The 15,304-nt window shown below is 46.9% G+C and overlaps 1 protein-coding gene across 4 annotated transcripts in view; it reads left to right on the top strand.

Moving 5' to 3' along the window:
* The window catches only part of LOC106579798 (potassium channel subfamily T member 1), a 290,587-nt gene that overhangs the window by 17,116 nt on the left and 258,167 nt on the right, over positions 1-15,304 (top strand). The gene's annotated exons all lie outside the window — the stretch shown is intronic.

Raw genomic sequence — 15,304 nt, 5'->3', positions numbered from 1 at the left:
CTGTAAAGATGATATAAATCACCTGTAAAGATGATATAATACACCTGTAAAGATTATACAATACACCTGTAAAGATGCTATAATACATCTGTAAAGATGATATAATCCTGCCCAGGGGCACTCATTTACACTGCTGCAAGGGCCCCGGTTGCACTGTGTGTGTGTGTGTGTGTGTGTGTGTGTGTGTGTGTGTGTGTGTGTGTGTGTGTGTGTGTGTGTGTGTGTGCGTGTGCGTGTGTGTGTGCGTGTGCATGAGTGTTGCATGGGTGGACTGTGTGTACGGTAGTTTTTCTTCTTTGCAATTAATTGATCATAATTAGGGATGTGGCGTTCATGAAATTTTGTCAGCTGGTGATGTCATGCAAACAGCCAGTCTCACGGTAATTTACTGTTAGTTAACATAAACATGTTTAGCATCTCCTGGCTTCCACACGTAGCCTACAAGCCACTGATGCAGACCTTTGGAACATCTACATTTTAAAAAGTATAATAAATGCCAGCCAGGTAGGCTATACTCCTGTTGTAAAGTGAAGCAATGTGCTTAATATTAGGAAAGTTGAGAAATAAATATAGTAGGTCTAGCCTATAGAAAGCTGATATAGAGGGCATCACTCTGTTTTCTCATGCAATTGCATAGCCTACAGAAATGTTGCACAACATGAGCGCATGGGCGCTCATGAAGTGTTTGATTAGATTTTTGAATACAACTGCAATGATGTCAGAGTGATTAGAGGGACAATAGAGTGCTGAGTACCAGGCAATTAGCAAGTTTGGTAGGCTAGTAATGACCATCAGCAGCATCAGAGCTTGGAGAAGCCTAGTTACCGTGACTAAACAGTCACATGGAATTTGACTGTCATCATGACTCAAGAGAATTGGAATTGAATTCCCTCAGCCATTGAATAAATGCATTCTGCTTCACTGCTGTTATGTGGAGATGTCCTTCAAGGTGGTGCTGAAATGAATGAAACTCAGTGTGGGAAGAACAGAATGGAGTTTTATGTTTATTTGCTGCAGGCAGATGTAGCTAAGTGGTTGGTGTTAAATTCTGCATAGTTTCATAATGTGGTTACTAAGTCATTATAACACACTTTAGTCCAGATGGGATTCCACCATTTAAAAGTAATTTGAAGGGTTTTGGGTTTTCTATTAGGTGATTGTGGAGCGTTCTTCTGAGAGTACAGATGCTTTATCTTAATTTCAGAGCCTGAAAATAATCCTGCATCAACAGGAAACAAATGAATTGTTATGCGGATTATAATTAATTGCCATTTTTTGTAGGGGTTGATACATTTTTCCTTAGGGCAAATCAAGTCTGAAATGTTAAATTGGATACAACAACCTTAGAAGCCTTTTTAAACCTTGGATACACTACAAGTTTGCATTTCCTGCTGTGCAAGAACATTTCTGCAACAACAGGATTATCAAATTAAGATACAGCATCTGTAGCTAGCTTGTGTTCTGAAAATGTGAAAGCACTGGTGGTCTATCAACATCAGCAGCTGCCTGTCACTGTGGGAGTTCTACCTGACTGTATCGTGGGTCAGGCTCTGATTGGCTGACAGGCTGGACTGGACATGGCTGATTTGATATAGCGTTGCAGTAAAGACTGAGCTTCGAGCCAAATGAATACTTTTTACAGTGTGAGCTACGTGATTAATGACAAATGAGTTGGAATTCGGTAAAAAAACCACCTTAACCCAACAAAATCAATAGTAACCAAAGGTATTGGCATGATATGTTGTGTATTGAAGCTCATTCGTTTGTTAACAGATATCGCTATTGGGGGAATTTAGTCTGTCAGTAGCAATTGGTTTTATAAATTCTTCTTAAAAAATCAGAGCAAGAGTTATTGTTATTGTTATTTCTGTATTTCTAGGGTCAACATGTCAATTCCAGTAGCAAACGTCTCACCCAGGAGTCCATTACCGTCTGTAGATTGTATTTCTTCTGAACATGTCCAATATCGCTGTGGCCTGATTAGCTAGTACATCAACTGTATTTCTTTTTATTGCTGGAAAAAGAGTGAAATCCCTTTCTGCTGCTGCCTGAAATGTCAAGGTAAAGCTGCTTTTGTGAGAGTCAATGTGACGTCTCACATCGCTCTCTGTCACTTTGTCCTCTCTTTATCCTTCCCACTTGCTCACTCCCTCTCTCTTACTGTCACATCCTGACCAGTAAAAGGGGTTATTTGTTATTGTAGTTTGGTCAGGGCGTGGCAGGGGGTGTTTGTTTTGTGTGTTTCGGTTTTTTGGGGTTTTGTTCTATGTTATCTATTTCTATGTGGTTATCTAGTTTTCTATTTCTATGTTGGGTTTTGGCAACGACCTCCAATTAGAGGCAGCTGGTTGTCGTTGCCTGTAATTGGTGGCCATATTTAAGTGGGCTAGTTTTCTCTTGTGTTTGTGGGTGGTTATTTCCTGTTTAGTCTGTGTACCTTACGGGACTGTTTTCGTTGTTTGTTTTGTTTATATGTTTTTCCTTCAATAAAGTAAGAAGATGATAAATATACCCGCTGCATTTTGGTCTACCTACAACGACGCATGTGACACTGACTCTTTTCTCTCTGCCCTTCTCTCTCAATTCAATTCAATTTAAGGGCTTTATTGATATGGGAAACATATGTTAACATTGCCAAAGCAAGTGAAGTAGATAATAAACAAAAGTGAAATAAACAATAAAAATGAACAGTAAACATTACACTCACAGAAGTTCCAAAAGAATAAAGACATTTCAAATGTCATGTTATGTCTATATACAGTGATGTAACATATGCAAATAGTTAAAGTACGAAAGGGAAAATAAATAAACATAAATATGGGTATATATTTATTATGTATTTTTATTATTTATTTATTGTTATTATTTATTGTTATTATTTACAATGTTGTTCTTCACTGGTTGCCCTTTTCTTGTGGCAACAGGTCACAAATATTGCTGCTGTGATGACACTATGATGTTTCACCCAGTAGATATGGGAGTTTATCAAAATTGGGTTTGTTTTCGAATTCTTTGTGGATCTGTGTAATCTGAGGGAAATATGTGTCTCTAATATGGTCATACATTTGGCAGGAGGTTAGGAAATGCAGCTCAGTTTCCACCTCATTTTGTGGGCAGTGTGCACACAGCCTGTCTTCTCTTGAGAGCCAGGTCTGCCTACGGCGTCCTTTCTCAATAGCAAGGCTATGCTCACTGAGTCTGTACATAGTCAAAGTTTTCCTTAAGTTTGGGTCAGTCACAGTGGTCAGGTATTCTGCCACTGTGTAGTCTATTTTAAGGGCCAAATAGCATTCTAGTTTGCTCAGTTTTTTTGGTTAATTCTTTCCAATGTGTCAAGTAATTATCTTTTTGTTTTCTCATGATTTGGTTGGGTCTAATTGTGTTGCTGTCCTGGGGCTCTGTGGGGTCTGTTTGTGTTTGTGAACAGAGCCCCAGGACCCTCTCTCTCTCTCGCTGTCTCTCTCCCTCTTTCTATCCCCCTGTATCTCTCTCAACCCCTCCCCCTCTCTCAATATATCCCTTCTCTCCTTATCTCTCTCTCTCTCTCTCAGCAGGAAATTGCTTTCAGTATATTTTATATCAGCGCCGTAAAGCTGAACGCTATTCTCACCATGTCTCGCCTTCAGTACCTCGTGGAGTGGGAGGGGTACGGTCCGGAAGAGAGATGCTGGATGCCGTTGGAGGACGTATTGGACTCTTCTATGCTGCGGGAGTTCTATGCTGCGGGGGGGGGGGGGGGTGGGTACTGTCACGACTTCCGCCGGAGTCGGTCCCTCTCCTTGTTCGTTCGGCGGTTGATGTCACCGGCCTTCTAGCCATCATCGATCCACTTTTCATTTTCCATTTGTTTTGTCTTTGTTTTTTACACACCTGGTTTCAATTCCTCCATTACATGTTCATTATTTAACCCTCTGGTTTCCCCCATGTTTGTGTGCGTGTTTGTTTTAGTGTAAGGCTGTATCTGACGGCTGGTATATTGTTACCGGGTTTTGTTATTACGCCCGTTTATTTCGTGGTACCGGTATTTTTCCAGTACCATAGTATTGTGTTTATACTGGTGTTTTCTTGAATTAAATACCTTGTCCACGTCCATCAGCTCTCCTGCGCCTGACTCCTTTCACCAGTTACCAACAGCCTTGACAGAAACACACACCAAAATGAATGTAGTCAGCAGGAGCAGGTGCCCCAGCAGTAGGGAGTGACGAGCGAGTCAAGCAGCATGCTGCCATGCTGCAGCATCTCGGCAGCGCCAATGGATCGCATGCTACAAACCATGGAGCTTTGGGAGAGAAGAGGAGTCCCTCCAGCGTCTCCACCAGCTCCACCAGCACCACCAGTCTCACCATCACTCACCCCTCCTTCACCCGGGCCCAGTGGGATACGGCTCGCCCTCCCGAAGGAGTATGATGGAACGGCGGCGGATTGTCAGGGTTTCTTGCTCCAGCTAGAGCTCTACCTGGCAACTGTCCACCCGGCTCCTTCGGGCCGAGAGTGCATCGCCACCCTCGTCTCCTGCCTCTCAGGGAAAGCCCTGGAGTGGGCCAACGCCATATGGGGGGGAAGAAGAAGCGGTGTTGGACCACTTCGAGGATTTCACCCGCCGCTTCCGGGCAGTCTTTGACCATCCGCCTGAGGGTAGAGAGGCGGGTGAACGTCTCGTCCACCTGTGGCAGGGGACGAGGAGTGCACAGGAGTTCGCGTTGGAATTCCGGAACCTGGCCGCCGGCGTGGGATGGAACGACAGGGCCCTGATCGATCACTACCGGTGCAGTCTGCGCGAGGACGTCTGTCGGTCGTTGGCCTGCACGGACACCACTCTCACATTCGACCAGCTGGTGGACCTGTCCATCCGGCTGGATAACCTGCTACCCGCGGACGTCCAGATCGGGGTCTGTCGGTTCCATCCCCCAGCACCACCGCTTCGACGCCCATGGAGCTGGGAGGTGCTGAACTTAGGGCGACCGGAGGAGGGGCCGTTCCATGCACCATCTATGGCCACAGAGGACACACTGCCGGTCGGTGCTGGGGAGGTTCCTCTGGGAGTCGAGGCAGCAGGCAGGGCACTCTCGTGTCACCCCAGGTGAGTCGGTACCACATGTTTTTGTTTATTCATTTTCCTGAGGTTTCCCTGCATTCCCAGTATAAGGCGCTCGTAGAGTCAGGCGCCGATCCCATAGTTTAGGATCCCCATTGTTCCTGTGGATATGCCCTTCCCTGTGCATGCCCTAGATAGTCGACCATAAAGGTCAGGGCTAATTAGGGAGGCCACCACTCCACTGGGCATGGTAACGCAGGGTGACAAGGAGAGAATCAGTCTATTCCTTATTGATTCCCCTGCGTTTCCCGTGGTGCTGGGCCTACCCTGGTTGGCCTGTCATGACCCCACTATTTCGTGGCAACAGAGGGTTCTCACGGGGTGGTCATGAAAGTGCTCGGGGAGGTGTTTAGGGGTTTCCGTCGGTGCTACTACGGTGGAAAGTCCAGACCAGGTCTCCACCGTGCGCATCCCCTCTGAATATGCCGATTTGGCTCTCGCCTTCTCTAAAAAGAAGGCGACTCAATTACCACCCCATCGACGAGGGGATTGTGCGATAAATCTCCTGGTAGACGCAGCACTTCCCAGAAGTCACGTGTATCCCCTGTCGCAAGAGGAGACGGCGGCTATGGAAACATATGTCTCCGAATCTCTGGGGCAGGGATACATTCGGCCCTCCACTTCACCTGCATCCTCAAGTTTATTTTTTGTGAAGAAGGAGGGAGGTCTGCGCCTGTGTATTGACTATCGAGGCATCAACCAAATCACTGTGAGGTACAGTTACCCGCTGCCTCTCATAGCCAGTGCGATCCAGTCAATGCACGGGGCGCGCTTCTTCACAAAATTGGATCTCAGGAGCGCTTACAACCTGGTGCGTATCCAGGAGGGGGACGAGTGGAAGACGGCATTTACTACCACCTCAGGGCACTATGAGTTCCTCGTCATGCCGTCCATTTCCACTTCAGGGATGGAGATGGAGAGTGACCGCATTACAGCCATGCGTAATTGGTCGACTCCCACCACGGTAAAGGATGTGCAGCAGTTTCTAGGGTTTGCCAATTACTACCGGAGGTTTATCCGGGGCTTTGGTCAGGTAGCGGCTCCCATTACCTCACTGCTGAAGGGGGGACCAGTGCGTTTGCAGTGGTCAGCTGAGGCGGACAGGGCTTTTGGTCAGCTGAGGGCTCTGTTTACCTCGGCTCCCGTGCTGGCTCATCCGGATCCCTCTTTGGCGTTCATAGTGGAGGTGGACGCGTCCGAGGCTGGGATAGGAGCCGTGCTCTCTCAGCGCTCGGGTACGCCACCAAAGCTCCACCCCTGTGCCTTCTTTTCGAAGAAGCTCAGCCCGGCAGAGCGAAACTATGACGTGGGGGACCAGGAGTTGTTGGCTGTCGTCAAGGCTTTGAAGGCATTGGCTTGAGGGGGCTAAACACCCTTTTCTCATCTGGACGGACCACCGCAATCTGGAGTACATCCGGGCGGAGTGGAGACTGAATCCTCGCCAGGCAAGGTGGGCCATGTTCTTTACCCGTTTTGTTTTCACCCTGTCCTACAGACTAGGTTCCCAGAACGCGAAGGCAGACGCACTGTCCCGGATGTATGACACAGAGGAGCAGTCCATGGATCCCACTCCCATACTCCCAGCCTCTTGCCTGGTGGCACCGGTAGTGTGTGAGCTGGACGCGGACATCGAGCGGGCGTTACGTACAGAGCCCACTCCCCCCCAGTGTCCAGCTGGGCGTCTGTACGTTCCGTTTGCTGTCCAGGACCGTTTGATCTATTGGCCCACACGTCACCCTCCTCTGGTCATCCGGGCATCGGTCGGACAGTGCGCTGTCTTAGTGGGAAGTACTGGTGGTCCACCTTGGCTAAGGACGTGAGGGTTTATGTTTCCTCCTGCTCGGTGTGCGCCCAGTGCAAGGGTCTTAGGCACCTGCCCAGAGGGAAGTTACAACCCTTACCCGTTCCACAACTGCCATGGTCGAACCTGTTGGTGGACTTCCTGACGGATGTGCCTCCCTCACAGGGTAACATCACGATCCTGGTCATTGTGGATCGGTTTTCTAAGTCCTGCCGTCTCCTCCCTTTGCCCGGTCTCCCTACAGCCCTACAGACTGCGGAGGCCCTGTTCACACACGTCTTCCGGCACTACGGGGTGCCTGAGGACATACTATCTGATCGAGGTCCACAGTTCACGTCAAGGGTCTGGAGGGCGTTCATGGAACATCTGGGGTCTCGGTCAGCCTTACCTCAGGTTTTCACCCCGAGAGTAACGGGCAGGTGGAGAGAGTGAACCAGGATGTGGGTAGGTTTCTGCAGTCTTATTGCCAGGACCGGCCCGGGGAGTGGGTGGCGTTCTTACCCTGGGCAGAGATGGCCCAGAACTCGCTCCGCCACTCCTCTACCAACCTCTCCCCTTTCCAGTGCATACTGGGGTACCTTGCCGGTTCCGGCGCAGTGGCATCAGAGCCAGATCGAGGCTCCTGTGGTGGACGACTGGTTTAGGCGCTCGGAGGAGACGTGGGATGCCGCTCATGTTCACCTTCAGCGGGCCGTGAGGTGTCAGAAAGCCAGCGCAGACCGCCACCGCAGTGAGGCGAACACTGGGGGACCGGGTCTGGCTCTCGACCTGAAACTTGCCCCTCCGCCTGCCCTGCCGGAAGCTGGGTCCGCGGTTTGTGGGGCCATTCAAAGTCCTGAGGAGAGTGAACGAGGTTTGTTACCGTTTACAGCTTCCCCCAGATTACCGTATTAACTCCTCATTCCATGTGTCTCTCCTCAGGCCGGTGGTAGCTGGTCCACTCCAGGAGTCTGAGGTGCGGGAGTTTCCTCCGCCCCCCCTTGGACAACGAGGGGGCCCCGGTGTATGAAGTCCGATCCATACTGGACTCGAGGCGTCGGGCGAGGGGCCTTCAGTACCTTGTGGAGTGTGAGGGGTACGGTCCGGAGGAGAGATGCTGGATGCCGATGGAGGACGTATTGGACCCTTCTATGCTGCGGGAGTTCCACCGTCTCCATCCGGATCTCCATCCGGATCGCCCTGCGCCTCGCCCTCCGGGTCGTCCCCGAGGCCAGTGTCGGCGCACTGCTGGAGCTGCGTGTCGATAGTATATAGTATTGTGTTTATACTGGTGTTTTCTTGAATTAAATACCTTGTCCACCTTGTCCACCTTGTCCACGCATCTCAGCTCTCCTGCGCCTGACTCCTTTCACCAGTTACCCACAGCCTTGACAGTTTTTGTCACAACTTCCACTGAAGTCGGTCCCTCTCCTTGTTTGGGCGGCGTTCGGCGGTCGACGTCTCTGGTCTTCTAGCCATCACCGCTCCACCTTTCATTTTCCATTTGTTTTGTCTTGGTTTTCCGCACACCTGGTTCACATTCCCTCATCTGACTAAATGTATATTACCCTCTGTTCCCCCCATGTCTGTGTGTGGAATTGTTTGTTTGTTACGTGTGGTTTGCATCAGGCTGGTTTGCACCGGGTATGTGTTTGACCCGTGTGTTTTGTTTATTGTACCGTTTGTGTACTTTGGGCGTTATTCTCTGTTTTCCTTGGGCATGAATAAAGTGCGCCTGTTATCACCCATCTCTGCTCTCCTGCACCTGACTTACCTTCAACCAGTTGCTTAATAGCATGTTCACCATAAACAACACAAAAGTCACTGTAACATAGAACTATTAATACTCCCAATGGTTAAGTAGGCCTACTCCCTCTTATCACTGTTATTGCACAGCACAGCACACAGACACAGACACACACACACACACACACACACACACACACACACACACACACACACACACACACACACACACACACACAGTATTGTTAATCTTCAGGCATTCTAAATGAGTGTAACTATCTCTATGAAAACACTGTAACCATCTGTACTGTTCAGATGACTTTACACACATAGGCCTTCACACTTTCCCACCATCCCACATCCTCTCTCTCTCACTTACTCCCGCTCTCCTACATCCTCTCTCTCACTTACTCCCGCTCTCCCACATCCTCTCTCTCCCACATCCTCTCTCTCACTTACTCCCGCTCTCCCACATCCTCTCTCTCACTTACTCCCGCTCTCCCACATCCTCTCTCTTCCACATCGTCTCTCTCACTTACTCCCGCTCTCCCACATCCTCTCTATCCCACATCCTCTCTCTCACTTACTCCCGCTCTCCCACATCCTCTCTCTCCCACATCCTCTCTCTCACTTACTCCCGCTCTCCCACATCCTCTCTCTCACTTACTCCCGCTCTCCCACATCCTCTCTCTCCCACATCCTCTCTCTTCCACATCGTCTCTCTCACTTACTCCCGCTCTCCCACATCCTCTCTCTCACTTACTCCCGCTCTCCCACATCCTCTCTCTTCCACATCGTCTCTCTCACTTACTCCCGCTCTCCTACATCCTCTCTCTCTCACTTACTCCCGCTCTCCCACATCCTCTCTCTCCCACATCCTCTCTCTCACTTACTCCCGCTCTCCCACATCCTCTCTCTCCCACATCCTCTCTCTCACTTACTCCCGCTCTCCCACATCCTCTCTCTCACTTACTCCCGCTCTCCCACATACTCTCTCTCTCACTTACTCCCGCTCTCCCACATCCTCTCTCTCACTTACTCCCGCTCTCCCACATCCTCTCTCTCTCACTTACTCCTGCTCTCCCACATCCTCTCTCTCTCACCTACTCCAGCTCTCCTACATCCTCTCTCTCTCATTTACTCCTGCTCTCCCACATCCTCTCTCTCTCTCATTTACTCCTGCTCTCCCACATCCTCTCTCTCTCTCACTTACTCCTGCTCTCCCACATCCTATCTCTCTCTTACTCCCACTCTCCCACATCTTCTCTCCCCCACATCCTCTCTCTCTCAATTACTCCTGCTCTCCCACATCCTCTCTCTCTCTCACTTACTCCTGCTCTCCCACATCCTCTCTCTATCTTACTCCCGCTCTCCCACATCTTCTCTCTCCCACATCCTCTCTCTCACTTACTCCTGCTCTCCCACATCCTCCCTCTCTCACTTACCCCTGCTTTCCCACATCCTCTCTCACACACAGTCATACACCCCCCACTTTTACATATGCAGCCTACCTTTTGTGCATAGCCTAGTCAGTTATCAGGTAGCTAGCTAGGTAGGTAAAATGATTAGCTAGCTAAACAATGTTTTTTATATCAAACCCCAAAAATGTCTGGCGAGTAGTTTAAAATGGCCCGTGACATGCACACAGCAGAAAGACAAATCATAGCTCCAGCAATATTGGGCATAACTTTGACAAGATTTTGGCTAGAGGAATACAGTCTTCAGCTATGTAAAGGCACAATCATTGACTGTAGCTGTGTTCCGTGTTGTGTTCTGCACTTAAAAGGCTTGATGCGGAAACAGGTGCGCATAAATGGTGTCGTGCCGTGATGAAATGGAGATACGATTAACGTTGTCAAAAAATATACAGCGCTAAACATGTCACTCGTTAATGCGTTATTAACACGCTAACTTTCACAGTCCTATTCAAAATATTGTAGTATTTTTCCTGCTCAAATTGGACAGTATCTTTTTTGTTGTGGGATACTGATTTCTCAGTATTTTCCTTACTGAGAGAAGATGTACATTACATATTTTCTCTTTGCCAGAGCAGTGGTCCATTTCATGTACAGTTTTTTAAAGATTTATCAAGGTCGGATGAAAGAATATTGATCCGAAGCGCATAGTGATTGCTTTAGAGTAATATTGTGTGAATCAGCAGATTTGTTGATATGGTGTTTCATTTTACTGCACTGAGAATATCACATAACATATTTGACTATTAATATGTAACAGTATATTTTTCCCTTAAAGCCAGAATAACTTGAAAACACAATGCCTCCCAATGCATACTCCTTCACGTATATTTTCCCTTGAGTGTCTCAGAAGTCACATTGTTGAAGATAATTGTAGCTGGTTGCTGGGCTACCGCAGTGTTTTCTATCCATTTAGACACTATAATTTATGGAGATCTCCATGGCAGAGTCTGTCTTCCCTAATCGCTGTCTGTGGGTTTTATGTGAGAAGCATCTTCACGCACTTACAGTTTTTATCAGCTTGTCTCGAAGAACATTATCCAAAATGGAAGCACATGTAATTAGTTCATCATCAGTGCTGATTGGTTATTTCCGAACTCCAGAGCTTAGAGCTTACAGTAAGCAGAAAATAAAACTCATTTTGGTTTTGCTATGCTCTGTGCTGATATATAGGATGTTCTGCATCCTTCACTCTCCTCCCTCTTTCTTGGTCTCTCTCTCCCTCTATCCTAACCCAAGCAATATTTACTGTCTTTGGTTTTTAGAAAAGAGCTATTTAACATGCCGTTTGGCACGCTATCTCAATTATCTGGCATGACATAGACCAAATTATAGGGACTCGTCAGGCATTACTAATCAATCACTAACATCCAATTCTCATCCTTACATTATGAAATATAATAATTAATATTAGTGGCTGAGGCTAGTGGGTGGGAGGGGTAGTTGTGAGGCCCATCAGGCTCTGCCAGTGTTGTCTGTCTCCCTGCCTGTTTTCCTGTCTGTCTGTCTGTCTGTCTGTCTGTCTGTCTGTCTGTCTGTCTGTCTGTCTGTCTGTCTGTCTGTCTGTCTGTCTGTCTGTCTGTCTGTCTGTCTGTCTGTCTTCCTGTCTGTCTCCCTCCATGTCTCCCTCCCTGTCTCCCTGTCTGTCTCCCCGTTTGTCTCCCCATGTTTCCCCACCGTCTCCCTCCCTGTCTCCCTGTCCGTCTCAGTAGTAGGCTATGCTAGGCTAGTGGGCTCTGTCAGTGCTGTCTGTCTCCCTGATTGACTAATGCTCCCTGGTTGGCTGGTGTTGCAGGCTAGCATGGGTGTCCTCAGAAGGGATCCCCTCCCTGGCTGTCATTATCTTCAGGGCTGGAAGCTAGAGATTAACAGGCACAATGGGGGCACGCATATGACAGGATGATGGGAGGAAGGAGGGCTGACGGAGGAGAGGAAAAGAGGAGGAAGAGTGGTTGGTAGATACGACCCAAGTCAGAAATAGAAACGCCACTTGATTGAAACCCGAACGAGTAGCAGGGTGACGTTTGTGATAATTGGTTCCACCTACCGTTCTTTCCGATGAATCATTTTGTTTCCCTACCCCCTCCCTCTTTTCATGACGCTTATGGAAGCTATATAGAATGAGTGGTGGTAATTACATGCTAAATCAACCATAACTGCTCCTTTGAGGGGGAATTACATAGTTTGACTACAGACCCTGCTTTCTGTAGCATGTTTACTAGAGAAATAAGCATTAAGTACTTTGAAAACGCGTCACACACCATAGCAACAACAACGCAGCCAAGGACAAGAGCCTAATTGGGTTTCTATCACTGTTTATGGCAGGGTGTAGCAGTGATAATGATGATGATGGTGGTGATGGTGTCCTCTGAATGCTTCAAGGGCTGTATGTGCCTCAGGGAGGGTCAGTTAGAAGGGTCAACTGTTTCCTGCTTGTTTGTATCCAATGGTCCGTGTTCTGAGGATATGTGATGTGCCTGGAGTGTTGGGCTATGTTGCTGCCAAAACAAGGCACCTCTAAGCTCAGACACACACACACACACACACACTGTCAGATCCAGAGCCTGGAGTCTAGACCATAGGTAGGCTTAGTCATCATGCTAGTGTGTGGGTGGGCCACAGTTACAGCTCCCACCTATCACCCTCATCAGCACTAGAAATTGTTTTAGTTTCATTTTAAATTGACTGCACTGTACTTTACATCTGCATTGTGGAATGTACTGTAGCTCAATCAGTATGAGAATTGCATTGTGTTTCTGAGATGATATTTCTACCTTTGATATAAGGCTTTGAACACTTTCAGCATTTCTCTATATTTATTAACCTCTTACATTTATTAACCTCTTACATTAACCTCTTACACCTGCTCCAATATCCAATGATAGGCGTGGCGCGAATTACGAATTCCTCAAAAATACAAAAACTTTATCTAACCACACTGTCCGATTTCAAAAAGGCTTTACAGCGAAAGCAAAACATTAGATTATGTCAGCAGAGTACCCAGCCAGAAATAATCAGACACCCATTTTTCAAGCTAGCATATAATGTCACAAAAACCCAGAAGACAGCTAAATGCAGCACTAACCTTTGATGATCTTCATCAGATGACACACCTAGGACATTATGTTATACAATACATGCATGTTTTGTTCAATCAAGTTCATATTTATATCAAAAAACAGCTTTTTACATTAGCATGTGACGTTCAGAACTAGCATACCCCCCGCAAACTTCCAGCGAATTTACTAACAATTTACTAAATTACTCACGATAAACGTTCACAAAAAGCACAACAATTTTTTAAAGAATTATAGATACAGAACTCCTCTATGCACTCGATATGTCCGATTTTAAAATAGCTTTTTGGTGAAAGCACATTTTGCAATAATCTAAGTACATAGCCCAGCCATCACGGGCTAGCTATTTAGACACCCGGCAAGTTTAGCCTTCCCCAAAATCAGATTTACTATTACAAAAGTTTGATTACCTTTTGTTGTCTTCATCAGAATGCACTCCCAGGACTGCTACTTCAATAACAAATGTTGGTTTGGTCCAAAATAATCCATCGTTATATCCAAATAGCGGCGTTTTGTTCGTGCGTTCCAGAAACTATCCGAAATGGTAAATCAGGGTCGTGCGCATGGTGCAATTCGTGACAAAAAAATTCTAAATATTCCATTACCATACTTCGAAGCATGTCAACCGCTGTTTAAAATCAATTTTTATGCAATTTATCTCGTAAAAAAGCGATAATATTCCGACCGGGAATCTCCTTTTCGGTAAACAGAGGAAAAATCACAAAGACGGGGGCGGCCAGTGCACGCGCCTAAGCCCACAGTCCCTTGATCGGCCACTTGAGAAAGGCGATAATGTGTTTCAGCCTGGGGCTGGAATGACGACATTCAGGTTTTTCCCGGGCTCTGAGAGCCTATTGGAGCCGTGGGAAGTGTCACGTTACCGCAGAGATCCTTTGTAATGGAATGAGATGTCAAAGAAAGACAATAAATGGTCAGACAGGCCACTTCCTGTAAAGGAATCTCTCAGGTTTTGACCTGCCATTTGAGTTCTGTTATACTCACAGACACCATTCAAACAGTTTTAGAAACGTTGGAGTGTTTTCTATCCAAAGCCAATAATGATATGCATATTCTAGTTACTGGGCAGGAGTAGTAACCAGATTAAATCGGGTACGTTTTTTATCCAGCCGTGAAAATACTGCCCCCTAGCCATAACAGGTTAATCATCTCCTAGCAAGTTCACACATAGAAATAGATTGAAGTAGACATTGCTTTGCCCCAGCTCTAGAGTGTCTACTGTATGAATGGTTACTGTTTTATTGCCACATCTCAGATGATACTAATTGTCGTGGTTATCAAGCAGCACGGTCTCACGAGGCCCATCCTTGTGGGATCTGCAGTTGAAGGTAGACTTCTGGGATGAGATAAAAGAGAATCATCAGCGGACAGCTCTCTGTTATAACATCTTTCCCTCATTCCGTTGTATTAGGTAATTATTGGAGCAGCAATTTAACCCTCAGATGTTTGTTTGTCAGGTCCAAATTAATTAGCTGCCATTGGTGTAGGCTGGAGCCCTCTGGTTGTCAGGCTGAATCAGCTGCTGTAATGACTGGGACATAAGGAGCTCATCAGAGGAAAGACTAAGGAGCACAAGAAAACACAGCAATGTAACCAGACCTGGGTTCAAGTACTATTCAAAATCATTTTCAAATACTTTAGCTGTGCTTGATTGAGTTTGCCTGGCATTATATCTTATGGAAGCAATAGAGTAGACGGAAAACTGTGAACCCAGTCTATCTGCAGGCTAAAACAAACACCCAGAGTACAAGATTTAAAATAGTATGAACCTGTCTGGTCGTCAACTTGAAGGTTGCTGTGGAGACGGTAAATGGTTACAGGAAATGGTAAATGGTTTCTGTGAGAGATGGCAGCAGGATCATTCTGCTCTCTCTCCTCTCTGTGCAGACAGGTGGAATGGATTGAAAAGGACCTCATGGCTAGTGTTTCGATTTGTCTGAAAATAAATATTTGTTTGTATATATGTTCATCCCACTAGGCACAGACGTCAATTCAACATCTTTTCCATGTTGGTTCAACCAGTGTGTGCCCAGTGGGATGTCTCTGCTGTCTGTTACAAATTTTTGTCTTATCCCCCAATAGTGTAATTATTGTAGCATATTACAACCATCTT

The sequence above is a fragment of the Salmo salar genome, chromosome 20 (assembly GCF_965601325.2).
Source record: "Salmo salar chromosome 20, fSalSal1, whole genome shotgun sequence".
In the NCBI taxonomy this organism is placed as follows: domain Eukaryota; kingdom Metazoa; phylum Chordata; class Actinopteri; order Salmoniformes; family Salmonidae; genus Salmo; species Salmo salar.
The sequence above is the reverse complement of the archived record's forward strand: the minus strand, read 5'-3'. Positions and strand labels throughout refer to the sequence as shown.